Here is a 20557-nt window from a genome sequence, read left to right on the forward strand (position 1 = left end):
CACAGTGAGCTCTTTGGTTTTGCTGGTATTCAGGAGCAGGTTATTGTCAGCACCACACAGGTAGGTGCTTTATTCTTCCCTGTAGCAGACTCATCGTTGTCACTGATGAGACAGTCACCGTGGTGTCATCTGCAGACTGGATGATGGAGTTGGATGCATACCGAGGTCTGCAGTCATAGAGGAACGGGCTCAGCACACAGCCCTGTGGAGTGCCAGTGTGAGTGTGATGGTGGTAGAGCAGTTATGGCCTGGCCTAACATGCTGAGGTCTGTTAGTCAGAAAGTCCATGATCCAGGTACAGATGGAGTTGTTGAGTCTAAGATCCACACGTTTGGTGATCAGCTTGGAGGGAAGAACTTTACCTGTGCTGAAGTCAACAAACAGCATTCTTACATAAGTATTGCATAAATATCTGAGTACATGTTGCAAGAAACTGCATTCCCAGATCACATCCAGTGTGTGCTGGTGCAGCAATGCTACAAAAATGTTCCACGTGGTTGTTTTTGTTCTTCCTACTGGTGATGATCCAGTGGAGCTCCAGTCACTCCAGGCTGGTGGTGCCACAAAACAGACTGCAAAACACCTGTGTGTCCATGACTGATGCTGCTGCTTCACTTCTTTATGAATTGATCTTTTCACGACTGTTCACTTTGGACGAGCAGGAAACAGCTGACTTGTGGCTTTGCAGGAGGATTCCCTTTAACAACAAGAGCATGCACACAGTTTGTTTTAGGCCACCATGAAGAGCTCACATTGTAAGTCACAAAGAGCCAGTATATGATACTGCAGCTTCCACTGTGACAGGAGGGCTCGTAGGAGGTGATTACACTCTGCTTCATTTGGTTCCAGTTCAGATTAAGGGACAACACATGGAAAGACAGAAGCTGGAAACAAATGTTAGAAAAATATTTACTGTTAGAAAACATTCAGTGAAAACAATATCGATTTGTCTGTTTGGCTTCAAATCTGAGTCTCCAAAAGCCAGTCAGACAGTAGAGTTGGTATAAACAGAGAGAGGAGAGGAAGCTTCTTTTAGACACAGGAAGGAAAATATTTAGATTCACTTCAAAGGATAATTCTCTATTTTTAGCACTTTCCACTTTCATGCCATTAAGCTCTAATTAGCTTTACTTTCACTTAAGATACATGAAGACAGAAAAGTAAGAGTGTGATTCTGGCAAAAGATAAAGTTTCTCATTGTTAAAGGTCCCTGCTCACTGACCCCTCTGTCTCTTAACTGCTGTATATGTGCTGGATTATTTGGACACAGTTAGACTGTGATTGTATCTGTGGGGCTTAGAGACAATGACATTTGTTCACACAGTGGATTCATTTTCAAAGATCAGGGAGCTTTAGGGCTGGTGTGACATTAACTGGCTCTAGGTGACAGAAAGCGCTGCAAGGACTGAGAACAAACAGTGTTCATTTGGTGCACATTATGACAGCTGGGATTTATGTGTTGTGTATATTATGTGTTGAGGTTTTCTCTTTGTGACTGAGGTCCTTACTGGAGGTGAGATTTGTGTTGAGCGTGCAGTGCAGAGTGATCAGATGTGCTGTTCCACAAACAGGATGTTTTTATTGTAGTCACTGTAGCGAGTGAGATCTGTGAGAAATAAACCAGGAGAGATCAAACAACAGATCCATGATACAATCAAAATGAAGAGAAAAGGCTCACTGTGTGGAAGGCTGAGACACTCGTCACTCTGCAGACGAGCAGCAGAGACAGTTCAACAGGCCACAGAGTATTTTCCCAGAAGTCTCGGGGATCATCGAGATGTTTTCTGGCAGAACTGAGAGCAGCCTTTGTTTCTTTTGCTCAGCAGGGTTTCCATCTCACAGTGTGATTTAGCAGGTGGGGAATCCTAAAATCAGCTGCAGTGGCTCTTTGTAGAAACTGAAATCAACAAGATGTAAGCAGGTATTTGATGAGCTGTCCTGGCTGATTTCCACCCTCAACACTGACAGTTTCCACCGTCTTTTTTCTACATGTAAGCATCACCAGCTGAAATTCATGTTCATCTCTGTTACTCTTGATGTAACCACGAGCACCACAGCCACTGTCACACAGTTCTTTACTGTAAACTAACCTGATTATCCTGCACTAACCTGCAGAGGACTTTCATGTGCTCTTTAAATAACACAGTTAGTTTGCAGCGTGTTTCACAGTATGAGAACGTGAAGACTTCCATGTAAGCTTTCAGTTTATATCCCACTGAGCCGTCCTTACCTTTAAATATAAGCTCTCCTCTTCCTGTCCTGTATTCTTTCTCCATCTCTGAGTGAAGTTATCTCCAACTCTTTTCCCTGTGTGTCCCTGTGAAATACAGCAACTGGACCTTTAGCTGCAACACACTGTGAGACAAACTGCACAAAAACAGTTTGTGTGTTTGCTGATGTTTGTTGAGCTGATAGAAACGTTGCATTTGAAATGACCTGCCACAACATGTTACTCTCTTTATGCTTGGTCGTCTTCTGCAGGGCTCGTTAGATGCTGAAGTACTGCAGCCACAACTTACAGACACCTGCAGTCGTTGCAGAGCTGTGCCAAAAAACCAAAACCACACAGCGGCCCACTTGGACCCTTTACTGTGGCACACGTCATCTATGTGTGCCATAGTAAAGTTCTGTGACATCCCCTGGTGATTATTTCAAAGAGGACGGTACGCTCAGAGTGACAGAAACAATGACCCCCTGCAAATGTGTTAAACCAAAAGTAACAACAAAATGTCAGATATTTGTTTCAGAATGTAATGAGGAAAAGTAAAAAGTACTCCAGTAAAGCACAGATACCTGAAAATTCTACTTTAGTTCAGTAGAGTACAAAGTATTTGTACTTTGTTACTTCTCCCTTGTGATGAACCTTAACTGAGGCGAGTGGGTCGTGCAGCTCTTTGTTGTTCTGTTTTGGACCTTTTGGATGCGTGGTGGCTGGATGCCCGGCCGCTCCGAGGAAGGTTTCCATCTGTGGATAATGGCTCTCACTGTGGTTTGGTGGAGTCCCGTAGCTTTATAACCCTGTCCACACTGATCTCAATTCATTTGTTGCTGAATTTCTTAGGATGCTGGCATGAAGTCTGGCTTTGCAGGATCTTCTGGTCTGTGACACACAAACAGTTCATTTATCTTAATAATAAACATTTTCATTTACAAAGTGCATTCTGTGTTTACTTGTGTTGTTGTGTAATATGTAGATGTGATGGTCTGAAACATTTAAGTGTGACACTTTTTCACACTATGGTATTTTATTTTTGATATATTTTTGGAGCGATCATGATCGGCCACCTAGACCAAAAATGCCAGGGCTGCTTTCTGTCAGTGTGACATATTTAACTGTTTTTCTACATGATAATGAAAAAGCTGCTGTGACAGAAATCTGTCGGCACGGCCAACTTAAATCGTAAGAAATAAAGGTGTACAAATATAGAAAAAAGCCCTGACAGCTCATTGCCCAGACTGCAGTTTTTTCCTTCTGATTTTTAAACTGTAGTCGTGAAAAATCCAGAAATTTCTGTAGCAAAAAGTGGAAAAACAAACTTTTCTGTTATTTAACTGTTATTTGCTTGACAACTTTGCGTAGCATGAATGGAAATAAAGGAGGTTTTTATTACTAGGAGAAGCTGTAACACTTATAAAAACACAGTTAAAAGACCAAATTCATGCTTGTGCTGGTTTGTGGTGAGCAGCAGATCCAACAAGTTAAGAATTATTAACGACTTCAAGCGTTCAGGTCGGTGAGACTCATTTAGACACTCAGTGAGCCATGGCTCTGTGGTACACGCACACATCTCTGCCATTCAAAGACACTTTGTATAACTTTATTTTCAAATGTACATTATCTTTTTCAAGAAAGCAACATTTTATTCAGTGTTTTCATAAAAACGTTATTTTAATGCATGAACTACTACCAGGGAGAACACATGAGGTCTAAGGCTGGACAAGTTTGGAACAAAGGAAAATGAAATCAGGTTTATTCCTTTGATCAGTTCTGCACTCAGCTTTGCAGTCTATCATTGAAATGCTGCTCATTTGACATTTTTGCTTCGTCACTTTTTCCCAACACACCAGCTTTTAAATCCCCGTCTCTCTGCGTGCCTGGCCTGCATGATATGGTCCCTGTCTTTGCATGTGATTGGCTGCATGCTGTGCAGTCAAAACCAGAGTCAGAAAGCCAACCAGACAATAAAGTTGGTATAAACAGAGAGCAGCCATAAAGAGAGGAGCTGAAGCTGAGTGCAATACCTGCATCAAGACTCAGCATGAGACTAAAAAGGTGCAGCTTGAACTGTCAGGCAAAATACTCTGTATGGAATGAGAATGGATGTAGGAAGCATGTAGGAATGATTAATGGAATAATGAGCAAATGAATAGATTCACTTGAAAGGATAATTTTCAGAGGATTGCCATTAATAAGAAGCTGTACATAGTAGTTCGCCCTGTGCACTCTTTAATCTTTAAAATTAGTCAAGAGAAAATTATATATGGTGGTTTTGCACGTCTCCTCTATGTGTGCGTTTTAAGCAGGTTTAATGTTTTATCTGTTATATCAGGTGTGTATTTATACAAAATGAAATTATTTCAAACAGCTGATCCAATATTTAATGTTGCTTTATCCTGACACTATGGAGTCTTACTGTTTTTAATTGTGGAGTGGAAGGTCTGCTAGTTTTTTACACTGACTGTTATTGATAGTGTCAGCTTTGACTGAAGGACGTCTTCTTTTGCGCATGCGGGCCGCTTTGAGCGTTCACACTAGAGCGCGTTTGCTGTCGCATTTTATTTGTAGTGTGAACAAGCAGACAAAAAAATCGGATTTGATCAAAAAATCGGAATTGAGCATCAAGACCTGCAGTGTGAACGTAGCCTAATTTCAGCTAAAGCACACACAACGCGCTGTTTAGACCCAGAGCAACAGTATTGTTTGACTGATGGTCTTATGTATGTAGCTGCCATCACCAGTGTGTGAATGGGTGGATGACTGGATGTGTAAAGCACTTTGGGGTCCTTAGGGACTAGTAAAGCGCTATACAAATACAGACCATTTACCATTTAATATAAAGACTTCGGACTTTACGTTTCCCAATTTTTGCTTTAAGTTAATTTGTTATTTACATAATAATGTAAATAACCTAATAATGATCCTTATTGCTGTTTTAGAGGAGCGCTGCTTCAAAAGAGAAAGTGTCCCAGATCAGATTTGAAAATATTGGATTTGTGCCGTTCACACTGTCACACCATGATCAGATACGGGTCGCATAGGGTCAAAAAAATTGGATTTGATGCGCTTTCGCCTGCAGTGTGAACGCAGCCTGAAAGGTAGCAGCAAACTACTGTGAAAGCTGAGCTGACACGAGCTTTCACAGTAGCTTTTCTAACTTACTAGTTAGTAAGTCTGTAGTTCCTGCCTTGTTTAAACCATTGTGTTAGTAATTCCAGCTTTGTGTCCGAGTCCTGCACTTTTGGTCTTCACTCTGACTGCCACACACAGGTTATTAAGACAGTCACATTACTGTGGACCTTTGACCTCTTCCTTAAGGTCAAATAAGGGCAAACTTTCATAAAATGCTTTTTCATATTTAAAACTATGCTTAAAATTCTACTGCCTTTGTTTGCATTTTCATTAGGAAATAATAATACAGATTCTAAATATGACATTGGCCACAAAATGTGTTATTTCTTCAAAGAAAGTATTGTAAAGCCAAAGAATACATCAGAAATATAAGAGTATTCTGGTGAAAGTAAAGAGAATTAGCTGCCTCGGCAGAGAGTTGCTCTGACTGCTTCTTTCTTTGCCTTTAGACAATAATTCTGATGGCAAAAAAAAAGACTGTTTTAGCCTGAATGAAGGTTTGCTTCTTGTTATTTGAGTCTGTTGTTCTGAATTTGGCTCTGCTGACTAATACAAATTAATCTTAAAATGCATTTAGATAATCTCTTCATGTTTTTGATTGCACATATAGATGAATTTATATCAAAATTAATTAAATAGCTAAAGTGTTACGTTCTGTTTGGTTGAAGTATTTTAAATTAATGTTAAGTTAAACACTGTAATGTCATTTAATGTCAAAAAAATCAAACATTTAAACATTATTTAAACATAACATAAACATAAACAAAAAAATTGTTTTTTCCACATCACTTCAGTAAAATCTGAATGTTGACTTCACTGGAACAAACAGGTTTTATCTGCTCATGCTGGCTGTTTCCAGTTAAAGGGGAGAACAGAGTCCCATCACTGATGACTGATCACTTTCTGCTCATAGTTTTAAGTTTAGTATGATTTTATTAGCTATAAAACTGTCCCAGTTTCATTGAGCGCTGAGGATGAACCAACACATTACCGTCTGTGTGCTTAACTGGTGACAGATTAAAGATAAGACATCTGTGTGTGTTGATGTGTTAACTTTAAAAATATGCCGTCTAACTGCTCAGACTGAGTCAGAGTAAAGTTCACATGCTGACGTGTGGAGACATGAAACCTTGTTGTAGCTGCAGGTGTGAACACACTGATCCCAGATCAGCTGTATTTGTAACATGAACATTTCTGCTGCAAAGCTTCAAATGTTCAGCATGTTTCTCTGTTTCCAGTCTATAGATCCAGACACACTTTCTACCTTCACCTGTGCAGTAAAGACTGAAACCAACCGTCCAATCAGTGAGCAGCATCAACACCTGAGCTTCATTCAGACTCTGTTATTGAAGATGTTGTTGGTACAAAGTTCATCTGCTGCTCACATGAATCCATGAAAGATTTATTTCACTGAATGTTTCTTCAAAGCTCATTTCAACCTGTTGAAGTCATGAATGAAAGTGCAAACTGAGAGTGGATCACATGATGTTTAAGGTGTGTCATGTGACATGTTCAGTATTGTCACACATGTCTAGATTGTCCCTGATATCATAACTGCTCAAACACTGATGATTATATTTGAAGAATTATTACTGATGGCAGCAAAGTTTGAATGGAGCTCTCTGTCTGTGCTGATTTGTCGCCCTCTGGAGGTCAGAACACAAACTGCATGATGTCACTGTAACCACCACAGTGACAGGAAGTGTTTTTAAATGACTGAAACACTGAAATGATGCTAACGGCTGTCGTTAGGCTCACTGACAGCAGTGCTGATGTGTTCATGTCAAACACTGGCTCAGGTCAGACTCCTTCATCCTGCTCCACAGCCACACAACCACATGTTTAAGGACCAGTGGACTTTCCAGTATCACATCTGTTAGCTTGGTGTCTCAAATGAAAGAATAGATGTGGATCTGTGTCAGAGCAGCTTCTTCCTCCATGGATGTCCACGAGCATCAGTCCAGCTGCTTTAATTCAATTCAATTCAATTTTATGTATATAGCGCCAAATCACAACAAAAGTAGCCTCAGGGCCCAGCAGAAGGTGGAAGAGGATGGATCAGTGTGTGACGCCCTGTGACTCTCACTGATGCTGCCCTCACATCTGTTTTCCTGTTGGATAAAAAAGGGGCCACCGTCTGGCATGTCTCGTAGTCTGTGTGACATCCCTCGTGTCATGTCAGGTTAAGTGTTTTCAGGATTGTTGTGCAGTTCATGTTGAAGTTATCATGTATTGCACTGTGCACAAGGTTCTAGTTTAGTTTCTCCACTGCCCTTTCTGCTTTATGTTGCCCTGTATCAGCCATAATATAGGCTCACCTTTTGTTATAGATATTTCTGTCTCTGTGCCTGTGTCCATACCTGGGTCCAACACACACACACCTCTGCACAGTCTGCCTCAGCCCATCGTGACACAGTTATCAGCCCCATAACTGTGGCTCAGATTGGCCCTCCTGCACCTGCTAGCAGGCTCAGTAGGTCGTTACGACCAATTCATGAGCCGCAGCGCTGTGTCCCAAAAATATTATTTCTCTTATCGACTTGAAACCATTGACATGATCTTTATTTTAAAACAGGTGAGCAGATCCAGTGTATGTCATGAGGGAGCTGGTGAAAACAGGACAAGAACATCAGCCTGAACTTCATATACAACACTGTGTGTGTGCTGTCCTCACATATACATGTCAGTATCTTCTTTTACTATGTGGCACAAGAACAACATTTCCTGTTTATAAAACACTGTTTGGTGTTTATCAGACAAACACCCACATAGCAAACAGGTCTGGCCCAGGTCTGGTATCAAGCCGGCACTGCTGGCTGACTTCCATAAGACGTATGTGTAATGGAATTTCTTTTACTGATGTACTAATCACATTATTTTATTGTATTATGCCTTGGTGCCACTGGATTTTAACATGTCTGACACCCATACTGTAAGAGGGAAGTTGGGGGGGAGCAGACCACTTCACAGGAAGAGTCTTTTGTCTCTGCAAGGACTCTGGGACAAGGGAGTGTGAACCTTAAGGTGTGAAACAGCTGTGTACTGCTTTTTGTTCCTGGAGAAGGTATTTAAATGAGAGCCATGCTAAGGCTCAGTGAGACTCTGCTGACCCTGCCCCGTGGTCCTGCAGGCTCTCCACCAAGCTTGGTTGTATGTTCTTTTGTGTGTCTGGATTAAAGAATGTTAGCTCACCTCATCTGCAGGCTTTATTTAAGTGGGAAAAAACTTCCACAACATATGTCATCCAGATACGGGCCATGCCTGGCATAGATGCCACTGTTTATGTGACTGCATGCCATATCTGGCCTGATTGTGCTTTGGGTTATGTGGCCCAGGCTCATAGAAAACAGGTCTTGGGAGGAGGAAGTCATCAGATTTAGGTATACATATTTCTGTTATAGAAGTGCAGCTCCTTCAGAGATGGGACAAAGAGGAGGTCACCAGCCTGCTGAGGCCAAGTTCGATTTGATTTTCCAGTCAACGCTGAGAGACTTTGACCAGGAAGTCAGAGGTCAGCTCATGCTGCGAGCAGGAAATGAATCAAGGAAGAAGGATCGCTCTACTCAATCTCAAAGAAAATCTCCTGGTACTTGTTTTATAGCTGTTATTTATATTCATTATGGCCATTATAATGATGTGCCTTTGATATTAACAAGCACGTTTTCATTGTCACAGAGAGGGAAACGTTGTATTTTCTGCGTCTCTTCCTCACAGTAAAGATATTTGTATCGCACTCCTGCAAAGAAGATTCTGCAGGTAAACTGTTGATGGGACAATAAACAAATTTCACTTTGCAAAATGTTCTGCAGGGAGGTTGTGGTTGCTTCTTAGACTACCATGACCTGGATGACTGAGAACCTACGCAGACACATTCTGAAGGAAGGACTCCACACTTATTGGACTGATTTAACTGTGTTCATTGTCATCTAGCAAGTTTTGCTTTAATGTGTCTCTATCGACAACACAAAGCATTTTTTTCACTATTTATAAAACGTAGAAGTCTTAAAATATATCTGCAGTGCTTGGTGTAAATTCAGTGATTCAAGCTGCAGTTGGTTGGAGTCCAACAGTCTGCAGTGGCCTCCACAGTCCACCGTCTTCACATCACAAGGACAATTTCAACATGTCTGTGACGTCTCCTTGCTCTTGTACTTATGCCTTGATGAACAAGTAGGTAGAGTTCAAATGTGGGTTTCAGTGAGTTTATAAGTACAATTTACTGTCACTGCTGCTGTTTTTGTTTTGTCAGGTTTTTGTCATGAATATGTTTCAGACAGAAGAAGGTGATATTCCAACGGAGCTGAAGAGGAGAGCCGTGGATGTCTTACAATTGAAGAGCAGCTGAAGAAAAGCTGTGACTCCAACGTGAGATGGACGCTGTGATTCATCACCAGCAACACACTGACCTGCATTCATCCATAGATGACACTCAGTTCCACAGCTGTTCTTGTTCACAGCTGCATCCAGTTAGAGAGGAAACTGGATAATGCAATGGTGATGTTCCAGCGTCATGTTGTTGCTCCTCCTCCTCATGCTTACCTGCCACAGTTTAACTCCGCCTCTCAGACAGTCATGTCACCTGATCTGCATGCTTTACTGTACGATGACGTCATCTTGACGTTGACGAGGAGAAAAACTAGTTTTTTCCTGCAGATGGCGTTCTTGCAACGTGTCCAGAGAGCCGACACTTTGATGATGCTGCTCTACTCAACTTAGTTTAGCCTGGGTTGGACTCTATATGAGCAGCTTCCACTCTGGTTTCACTGTTAAACACACTTGTTTGATTTCACTTGTAAAAGCTGAAAAAAAAGGTTTATTGCAAAATTATTTGTTGATACATTTTTGAGGGTCAAATATCTTGTTTGATTTGAGGAATGAACTGTTAAGGTGGAAACAATGAACCAGGTTAAAATACTTTAAATCAGTGCAGATGTATAATGTAATGTAAAATGTTGATAATGGTTGTAGTGGGCTTGTAATGTAAATGTGATTAAATGTGACATTAATGGTGATGCTGCATAAACCTGATCAAACAGTTCTATTAGTGGGTCTGTGTGATCAGCATCAGTGGGTTAAGGTGAGGCCTTGACTAGTAGAACGTCATGTTGGTGTCTGACAACACATGAGCCAACATCAGACTCCGAGCGCTACGATGCTAAAGAAGATCCAGTGTGACATCATCGTTACCTGGCAACAGCAGCCCTCATCTGACTTTATTGGAGGATATTTACACCAGCAACACTGTTTAGTTTGATATGACGGATTAACAACATGCTGTGATATCCAGTTCATCTGTAATAGATACTGGATCTAATCAGTCAGCAGATATTTGATCAGCTTATTTATAACTATACTAGAAACAAACACAACTGTGTTGGTGATTCATGCAAACTTGCATATCAGCCTTTGAAGGTTTTGTAGCATTGAGAACAAAGAGGTTGTGTTAGGGCTGAAAAGCCCGACTTGTTCTCCTCTGCAGGTCATCAAATGCACCACAGAAGTTTGTATTTGCACAGCCTGTATATGTTTGATGGCTTTATTATTCTCTGTTCAAAGACAATAAATGTGGAAAATGTCTCATGTAGTATCAGCTTCATTTAAAATGACTGCAAACATTTAGAGAACATGTGCTGCTGTTTGTCCTACATTTCAACACTGAATGAACCCTGAAAACGTGATGGCAGGTGGCAGATTGGAGTCCACATGAAATATCGGCTGTATGAAGACTGGAAAATATAGATGATACAAACATGCAGCCAAACATTTGTGGACATGGATAAACTATCTGATCCAAAAAGCAGGAAGTGACACAGCTAGAAAATGAAAGTGTGTAACAGCTGAAGTCAAATGTAATGCAGAGTTGAATCTGCACTTGGATCCATGTGTGAAAGGTCCACATGTAGGGATCACATGAGTCCTGATGTTTGTCAGCTTGATAACTCCATCTACTGTGGGCTACATATACTGGGCTGGTAGCTCCATAGTGTTGCAAAGAAACTATTCAATGTGCAAATTTAAACTCAGAGTCTCTTCTAACACAGGAGCCATGTTGAGTTTAGATCACAGCGACCACCGGCAGTCTGAAATGGAATGAAGCCCATTGACAGCCAGCAGGTCTAAACAGGAACGCAGCCATTTGTATGCGTGGCAATGATGTGGCTGCAGCTGACACAGGATTGGTTCAAACTAAACATCATTTCACAGAGTTCACAAATAAACTCACGTTTTTATCTTTGAAGATCATCATAAAGTAGAATTGATGGTCCAGCAGACAACAGCAGGAGGTTTGAGCCCTTCTGATGCAGCAGAAACAGGATTTGGAGGAAGATGTTAATAGATTAGAAAGAATTGTACACTGTGAATCAATGCAAGTCTTTCTAGATAGACAGATCTTTAATAATCCCTCAGGTAGGTTCCTCTGGGACAGTCACAGATAGAGACACCAATTCTGACGTCCTTTGAAAGTTTTCATCACTCGTCATGTACACAGATGTTAATTCTACATATTCCTAGTACTGAACTCTAAATCAATATGAAGAAAATGCTCCTACTAATCTGCATATATGTTGATATCAAATCCTTTTCCAGCACATGGATAAATCTCTATAAATCTTTCAGTCTGATCAGAATGGGCACAGTGTTGTTATTGCAGCACTCCCTGATGTTTGAAAAGCTAAATGTCCATTTTAAAGTGCTCGTGTGTAGGATTGTGTTTCCTTCCTTTGTGCAGTTCTTACAGTAAACATGTTTGAATGTTTCCTGTTCCCCTGATGCTTCTTCCTGTTGGATAAAGTTGGTTTGAATAACATGTTCTTATAGGTTTCAATGAACTTCAAACTGGGATCCACTTACAAAACTGTCTCATTTTATTGGAACGATCCACATTTGCATCCATTCACGGTACATTTGACATCTGAACACGTTTGTACACATGATGAAAGGACAGATGGTGTTTGTGTGTCCTTCTTAAACTTAGTGTGAATGTTTCATCATGTAGAACTACTTAGAACAAAGTCTTTGGGAACATTTGGAGAACACGTTTAGGAAAGTAACATCCTGGTAGAACATTTTCTTAAAGCAAAGCAGAGCTGCAACATGACTGTGAGGATTCACAATAAGAAAGTCACAATACTTTATTATTATGAAGACTAAAGTGCACCTTAATGCTGCCAATGAATACACATGTTCTTTGTGAAAGCATGAGCACAGCTGACATGCACCACACTGACCCCACTCGCCCCATTTCTTCATCCACTTCTTGCTCTTGTGCTTGAAATGAGACGCAGACGCAGCAAAAGTCAGAGGCTCTAAAATCCACAAAAAGGGGCTTGTTAGATCAGGATATTGATGTGATCCATAGAAAACATGGATAATACACCACTTTATTTGAAGACATCTGTAGCACTGCCTCAGGATGTTTCCACAGACTCCTCTGTGCACCTAAAGAAAAGGTCAAAGGTCAGCAGCACATGTAGTTGGGACAATTCTTCATTTACAAACAACAGTCGCACAAACTACACAATTATTTTCCTCCAATTAGGACTTTTCACTTGCAGAAATGGTCCTGTGTGATTTCTAGGCTGTGATATAAAAACTAGTTCCTAATGGCAGCGATTCACTCAGTAAACATGTGTTTCCTTCACCAACCTCACACACAGATCCAATAAGATCAGGAAGTGGGCAGTATAGTACAATATGTGTTATTTTGTACTGTGCTGCCCAAACTAAAGATCTGCTGAAGTGTTGGAAATGATTCAGATGTTTATTTTGGACGATACAGCAGAAGATCAGACATGAAAGTGGAGATAACACAGAAGACCTGCAGCAAAGGGTCAGAGGTCAGACTGGGCCACGTGATTCAACAATGAGCCAATGATCATCAAGTAGTGACTAAAGCAGAGCCCTGACGTTCTGACATCACACAGTTAGAACAAATGTCTGCTGATGACTTCATCTCATGAAATGACTGATAGATGTCAATTCATTGATCAGCTGAGCTGCTGATCTTCATCGTGCACAGAAACATTCAGCTTGTTTCAATCAGTAAATAACTCCCACTACTCCCAGTTTGAACTGTTCCCACTCAAAATGCTGTCAGAACAATGATCATTGTAGAACTTCACAAACATCACGTGTTGTTTTCCACATGGAAGATCAGCAAACATACAGAAACTTCCTGTTGCCACACACGGCCTCTAAAATCTCTTCCACGCTTTCTGTCTGAAGTCCACTCTCTGTGTCGGATCCACAGGAAACAACAAGATCTTATTAACATGGTTTTCAATGTGTCTCCTTCCAAAAAGTCCAACCAATGAACAAATGTGTATATTTGTGGAGGCCGAACAAAAGCATGACACATTTGTCTGTTTCTATAAACTGGTGTCAAACACAAATATGAAGAGTTTCATTGACAGACTCCAAAATGCCCCCCGCAGTGAATCAGAGGAAATCCTACAGTGTGCAGAGAATCTTAATGGCTCCAACATCAACACATCCACAATGTTGGATCCAGTTCTACCTCACAGAGTTACTAAGACACACCCTCTGCCAGCATTACAACAGCTCCACCTGCTTCACCTGCCTCCTCAGCCTCTGTACACCTGAAGAGAAAAGAAAGGCTCCAAAAGCTCAAATCTACAAAGGATTCATGAAGTTTCATCCAACAAGAACATGTTTGCCTTCCACAGTGTGCTGTTAGACACCACTGTACCTCTGCCATTTCAAAAAGAGCAGCTTGGGAACATTTTGGCTCCAAACACTTTGTGTTTAACTTCCTAATCTTTGTTTTCTTTGTGAACAACATCTGGAGCTTTTTGACTCATAGAAACATCATTTTGTTCTTTAGATGACAGCAGATTGGGACTGAATAATCAATCACTATCAAACCAATAAAGATGCTGATTTTACAGGAACTTTGTTGGAGAAGCTGAAAGACATGAAACTGGTCCCAAACCAGTTGATAGTGCTGATTATTCCAAATAAAGCTGTTTTCCATTTGAGATGACTTTCTGTCCTGATATATAATAAAGATGTTGGTTGTTTTTGAGCCCTGTATTAAAAGTAGATCCAGTTTAAAGTCAGCTTGAGTTTGACGTCTTTATGTCAAAGCTGCTCATGATGTTGAGCTGCTGATGGAATAAAAACAGGTAAAAATCTGCCTCAATATAAAAGCATGTAGTCCAGACTTAAATGTAGCCTATTGTTAGCTGAGGTCCACACACAGTGTTTGACAGTGTAAACTGTGTGAAAGGGCTGCTGGTGGAGCTCACTAGGATGAGCAGGTGACCATGTGCCACGAGGTGGAGAGCAGCTGGCCTGGCTTTGATTCTGACCACGCCCCCTTTCTCTCTCCCTCTGCTTTGCTGTCACTTATCTTCACTGCTCTGTCCAATAAAGCTGAAAAAGGCCCCAAATCAAAGAAATCTGCTGCAGCCTCTGAAATGTCTTCTGTTTCCTTCCCGACGGCTTTTTCACCGTCAGCCCATCAGACAGTCCAGCAGCATTTATGATGATGTCATGATGTTGAAGAGACTGCTATGGTGGCCTCCCATGACCCCCAGCCTCATCTACACTGAGATGCAGACATTTTAAAACAACTGAATAATAGTCCAACACAACAGTCTGTGTACAGACACACACTGAGCTTTCATAGAGTCAAAGGAGTCAATCAAACACAGCTAGTTGAGTCATTTCTTGTGTGAGTCTAAAGTGAATCTAGTATTTGAAAGTCCACTTCCTGTATTTGTTGTTGAAGACTTCTTCAGCTTCTTCTCAAGGACATCAGCTGCTTGTTTGGCAGCAGAGGCAGTTAAGAAGCTTCCTGAAAAACACTGAACAGTGAGTTCACTGTGGCATATGACAAATTCAGCTTTCTATGTGCAAATGTGTCTGTGTCAACCTTTCAAATGCTGTTGAATCCAAAACATCAGCGGCTCCTTGGCTGCTCACTTCATGCACTTCTGTCTTTGTGACAGTCCAATGACATCACAGCTGTTTCCACCCCAGTGTCTCAGGACTGGACACCTTTAAACATGTGGAGGATCAAACAGCCGTCCAGCTAAACATACATGAAACTATCAAAGCTGACAATCATTCCAATAACATCTAATGCTACATATATATAGACACAGGACTACAAGGAAATGGCTCTCAGCATCTGGCTGTGGGAACAAATGATCCCTGTTTGTGTTCACATTGTGTGCATGTTTTAGACGTGTGTCACATGTAGAAACACAAAAATGCCACAATGATGTGTTTGACACAACTGTGCAGCTGTAAGTTGTTTCTAATGATTCATTGAAGCTCTTCTAACATTCTGGAGACAATCAGTCCATGAATCTGTTCAACACCACAACAATTTGACTTCAATGTGAACGTTTGCCATTAAATAACCTTCTTCATCCAGCTGACAGCATCCTTCATTCTATGATATGAACAGTTCCTCCTGTTGATGACAAACCTCTGACATGATCTGCTTGAGGAGCTTTTTCATGTGAAGCTCTCTGAGCTCAGGGCTAAGTTGCTGTGTTTCATCTTTAAGAGCTGCTGCCTCCTCGCCGTTCTTCTTCTCCTAATGACACCATTTCTGCTTCAGATCTTTCACTGGGCCTAAAACAGATGAAGAGTAGATCTACTGCTGTTCACTGTTTGTGTCAATATGGAGAAATATGAAAGACAAACACAGCACATACAGAGAAATGTAGACAGAATGTGCAGCCAGTGCAGTAAATGGTCTAAATATCAGCTCTTTAGAAAATGATCCTGATGAACATGAAACTAACATCCAATGAGAAACACAGCTTCCTTGTTTCATGTCCAATAACAATAAATGAAGAGCTAATAAAGAGCTATTCTATTGTAAAATGCTGAGATGATTATTAGACAGAAGCCAGCGGCTCACCAAAAGCCTGCACTGCAAATCTATATGAAAGTAATCTATGCTCATATATGGCAAAATCCTTTAAGTGTCACTGTGTTTTCATCTGTGCTCTTGTTGGTTGGACAAGTTTGTAAATGACAAAGAGCTCAGTGGACTTTGCATCCATCAAATCCTGTTAGATGTTTGTTTTTCCTTCACAGCTTTGTGATGAAGGCTAAAGAACAGAGATATGAACTATTGCCAATATGAATCCTGATGCATGACGTGGGCACAGACCCACCAAAGCAACACTCAGCTCACCTCATTCCAGGCGCTTGTCTGCTGGAGACCATGAGCCTTGTTAGTCACACATTAGCACCGTGGTAGGAAACAGCCTCCATCATTTCATTAGATCTGAATTTGGACTGTTTCCCTCTGGATGAGAACCAAGTCTGTCAAATCTATTGATCCAACACAAACTATCAAACACATTGGCTCACAGTCAGATTGGCTTTGTATGGATGGTGTAACAGGGGCTGGGAAAGGATGCTGAAAGCTGAATATAATACAGAACAATAACAGGACATATAATCATGTAGAAACATGATCTTCAACAGGCACACTTCTATTATTCATGATCACAAAGAACTTGTGCAGCCCTGATATCAGCCCTAATATATGAGTGTGTTTGCCCAAAGATTGAAACAGCATCAACATGACAGCTGTAAGAAATCTTCTCTCAGTCTTGTTTGGCAGAAGATCCCTGCAACAAAGATTGTAGCTGAAAGATGACGTGTGTAAAGTTTGTCTTTGGGAGGGTTGAGGCTGTTTTTAGACCTTTGATAGTTTCAATCCAGTTCTGAAAGACAGAAATAAAAACAACATCATTAAGATCAGATCATGGAGCTGTTTGCTGCCTTGTTTCTAGCTTCACATTACAAGACTTTACTACAATAAAGATGCTAACATGTATCTGTAGCAACAACATCATTGAATCTAGAACAACTGGAGCCAAACCAGTGGCTCTGCTGGGATCACTGGTGAGCCAACACTTCCTTGTTGGATGCAGATTTCAGGGCTTCCTTTTGCTCCTCCGTTATAACTGTTCTCTCTTCTCAACACATGATGACACAAAGGAATCAGCAGTGACGAAGATGATGCTGAAGCACACATTTCACACATATAACAGAGCAGTCCAGTTACACACACCTCTGCTTGACATTAGGCCTCAAACAAAGACACAAAACACTAACTTGACTCTAAATAGAAGAAACTGGCAGCTTTTTCTGTTCTGTGCTTATATTTGACACACATGCTTCTCTTTGTGCAAACACACATCGCACTATAAGGGTAACCTAGCACACAATGATTGGACAGCAGAGTGATGATGCTGGGAGATCCTATACTGAAGCAACACAGAAACACTGAGAACTTTAAACATTGATTATATTGAGATAAGCAGCCGACCCAGTCTAGATAAAGGCGAGCAGCTGGGACCGCTGCTGCACCAAAAACAGGTTTCAGTGTTTCCATGTGTGTGTGTGTGATGTCTTTACTTATACTGGTCAATAGACTTTAGTCAACACATGATTGAAAGGTGTTACACATGAAATAAAAACAGTGTTTCATCTTTATTCCTCTGAAGCAGCTGCATTATAACCAATCTGCTCCTTTGTGGCCTTTAAAACAGCTTAAATAACTGTTGTTATATTTGTTTCTGCTCCTCTTGGACAGACGACTCTTGAAAAGACATTTTTGAATTTCAACGTGACTTTAACTGGATAAATATGGGATATATAAACGTCTGCAACAAACTGATTCCAGCTTCTACCTCATGATAGGAATGTTTTTGTGGCTCAAGATGACCTGATATCTTTCATGATGGAGACATTTGACACATGTTTCACATATTATAGACCAACAAGTTGTTCATAGCAGTTTAAATACGGGGAGTCACTTTTGGACCCACCAGATAAAACAGAGCCAATATTTCCTTCTTTATTTAAGTGACGTGTGTCACAGATGTGACCTAGTAAAGTGTAGCTGAACATTAGTAACGTTATTAACACTCTCAGCTCGTCCTTGTTCCACACCTGAAGATCCTCTTCTTTCATTCAGCAGCAGCTTCAGGTCTCTGATGGTCCAGGCTTGTTGTTGGGAAACAGCCCTGCTGGGATGATGGTGTCCTCACAGAAACAGTCAGTGATGCTGTTGATCTCCATCACAGAGCACGTCCCAGTCTGCAGTCTCAGTCCTGCAGGGCCTCGCTGGCTTCCTGACTCCACCCAGTCAACAACAGGAAGTGTTTGATAAGATAAGATAAGATAAGATAACCTTTATTAGTCCCACACGTGAGAAATTTGTTTTGTCACAGCAGGAAGTGGACAGTGCAAAAGTTATGAAGGACAATTAGAATAAAATAAAATAAGAATAAATACAGTACACAACTGTACAGAATAGAATAAAAATAGAATACTATATACAGTAGAATAAAATAGAATAAAATATACAATAGGATAAAAATAGAATACAAATGTTATATACAACAGAGTGAAAAATACTAGATTGCTAGAACTAGAACTAGGTTGCTAGAAAGATTATTGCACATTTGTGTTATTGCACATTTGTGGATGTGTGTGATTGATCAGTTAAAGTCTTTGTTGTGGAGTCTGACAGCAGTGGGGAGGAAAGACCTGCGAAATCTCTCCGTCCCACACCGTGGGTGCCGCAGTCTCCCACTGAAGGAGCTGCTCAGTGCTGTCACAGTCTCATGCATGGGGTGGGAGATGTTGTCCAACAGGGATGACAGCTTAGCCACCATTCTCCTGTCACTCACCACCTCCACTGGGTCCAGAGGGCATCCTAGAACAGAGCTGGCCCTTCGGATCAGCCTGTTCAGTCTCTTCCTGTCCCCAGCAGAGATGCTGCCTCCCCAGCAGACCACACCATAAAAGATGGCTGAGGCCACCACAGAGTCATAGAAGGTCTTCAGGAGTGGGCCCTCCACTCCAAACGACCTGAGTCTCTGCAGCAGGTACAGCCTGCTCTACCTTTTCCTGTAGAGGGCGTCTGAGTTATGAGTACAGTCCAGTTTGCTGTTCAGATGAACACCAAGGTACCTGTAGCTGTCCACAGCCTCAATGTCCATACCTTGGATGTTCAGTGGTTGCAGTGGAGGATGTTTGTGCCTGCGGAAGTCTACCACCAGCTCCTTGGTTTTACTGGCATTGATCTGGAGGTAGTTCAGCTGGCACCAGTCCACAAAGTCCTGAGTCAGTCCTCTGTACTCCTTGTCGTCCCCATCAGTGATGAGGCCGACTATTGCAGAGTCATCAGAGAACTTCTGCAGGATGCACTGGGTGGAGTTGTGGGAGAAGTCTGCAGTGTAGATGGTGAAGAGGAACGGAGCCAGAACCGTTCCCTGTGGGGCCCCCGTACTGCAGACGACCCTGTCCGACACACAGCCCTGAGTCCTCACATACTGTGGTCGGTCGGTGAGGTAGTCCAAAATCCAGGTAGTGAGGTGATGGTCCACTCCAGAGTTCTCCAGCTTGTCCTTCAGAACCGAGGGAAGAATAGTGTTGAAGGCACTGGAGAAATCAAAGAACATGATTCTCACAGTGCTCCCAGCGGTCTCCAGGTGAGCGAGGGAACGGTGCACGAGGTGAATGACGGCATCATCCGCTCCAATGCCAGGCTGGTAGGCAAACTGAAGTGGGTCCAGTGATGAGCTCACAAGGCGCCGAAGCTGAGCCAGGACCAACCGCTCCAGGGTCTTCATCAGGTGGGATGTCAGAGCCACCGGCCTGTAGCTGTTGAGGTCCTTGGGGCGTGAAGTCTTTGGCACTGGTACAACACAGGATGTTTTCCAGAGCTGTGGGACTCTTCCCAGCCTCAGGCTCAGGTTGAAGAGGTGCTCCATCACACCACACAGTTGGTCCGCGCAGGACCTGACGACCCTCAAGCTGATGCCATCTGGGCCCGCTGCCTTCTTGGCTTTAATCCTCCTCAGTTCCCTCCTAACCTGGGTGGTTGAGAGAGACAGGCTGGAGCCTTGTGTTGGTTGTGTATTGGATGCTGTTGTTGGTGGTGGGGAGGAGTGAGCAGGGTGAATAGAGGAGGTGTGAAGTGTCTGAGGTGTCAGAGGTGGAACAGCAGCAGTGGGGGAGGGTGAGTCTGCAGCCGATGTTGGAGACTGCCTCATGGCTGAATCAAATCTGTTGAAGAAATGATTCAGTTCATTTGCCCACCTCACATCCCTCCCAGGCAGAGAGTTTTGATGTTTGTGGCCTGAGATGGTTCTGAGGACTCTCCAGACTTCACCAACGTTGTTTTGCTGAAGCTGGTTC

This window comes from Oreochromis aureus, linkage group 3 (genome assembly GCF_013358895.1).
Source record: "Oreochromis aureus strain Israel breed Guangdong linkage group 3, ZZ_aureus, whole genome shotgun sequence".
Classification (NCBI taxonomy): Eukaryota; Metazoa; Chordata; class Actinopteri; order Cichliformes; family Cichlidae; genus Oreochromis; species Oreochromis aureus.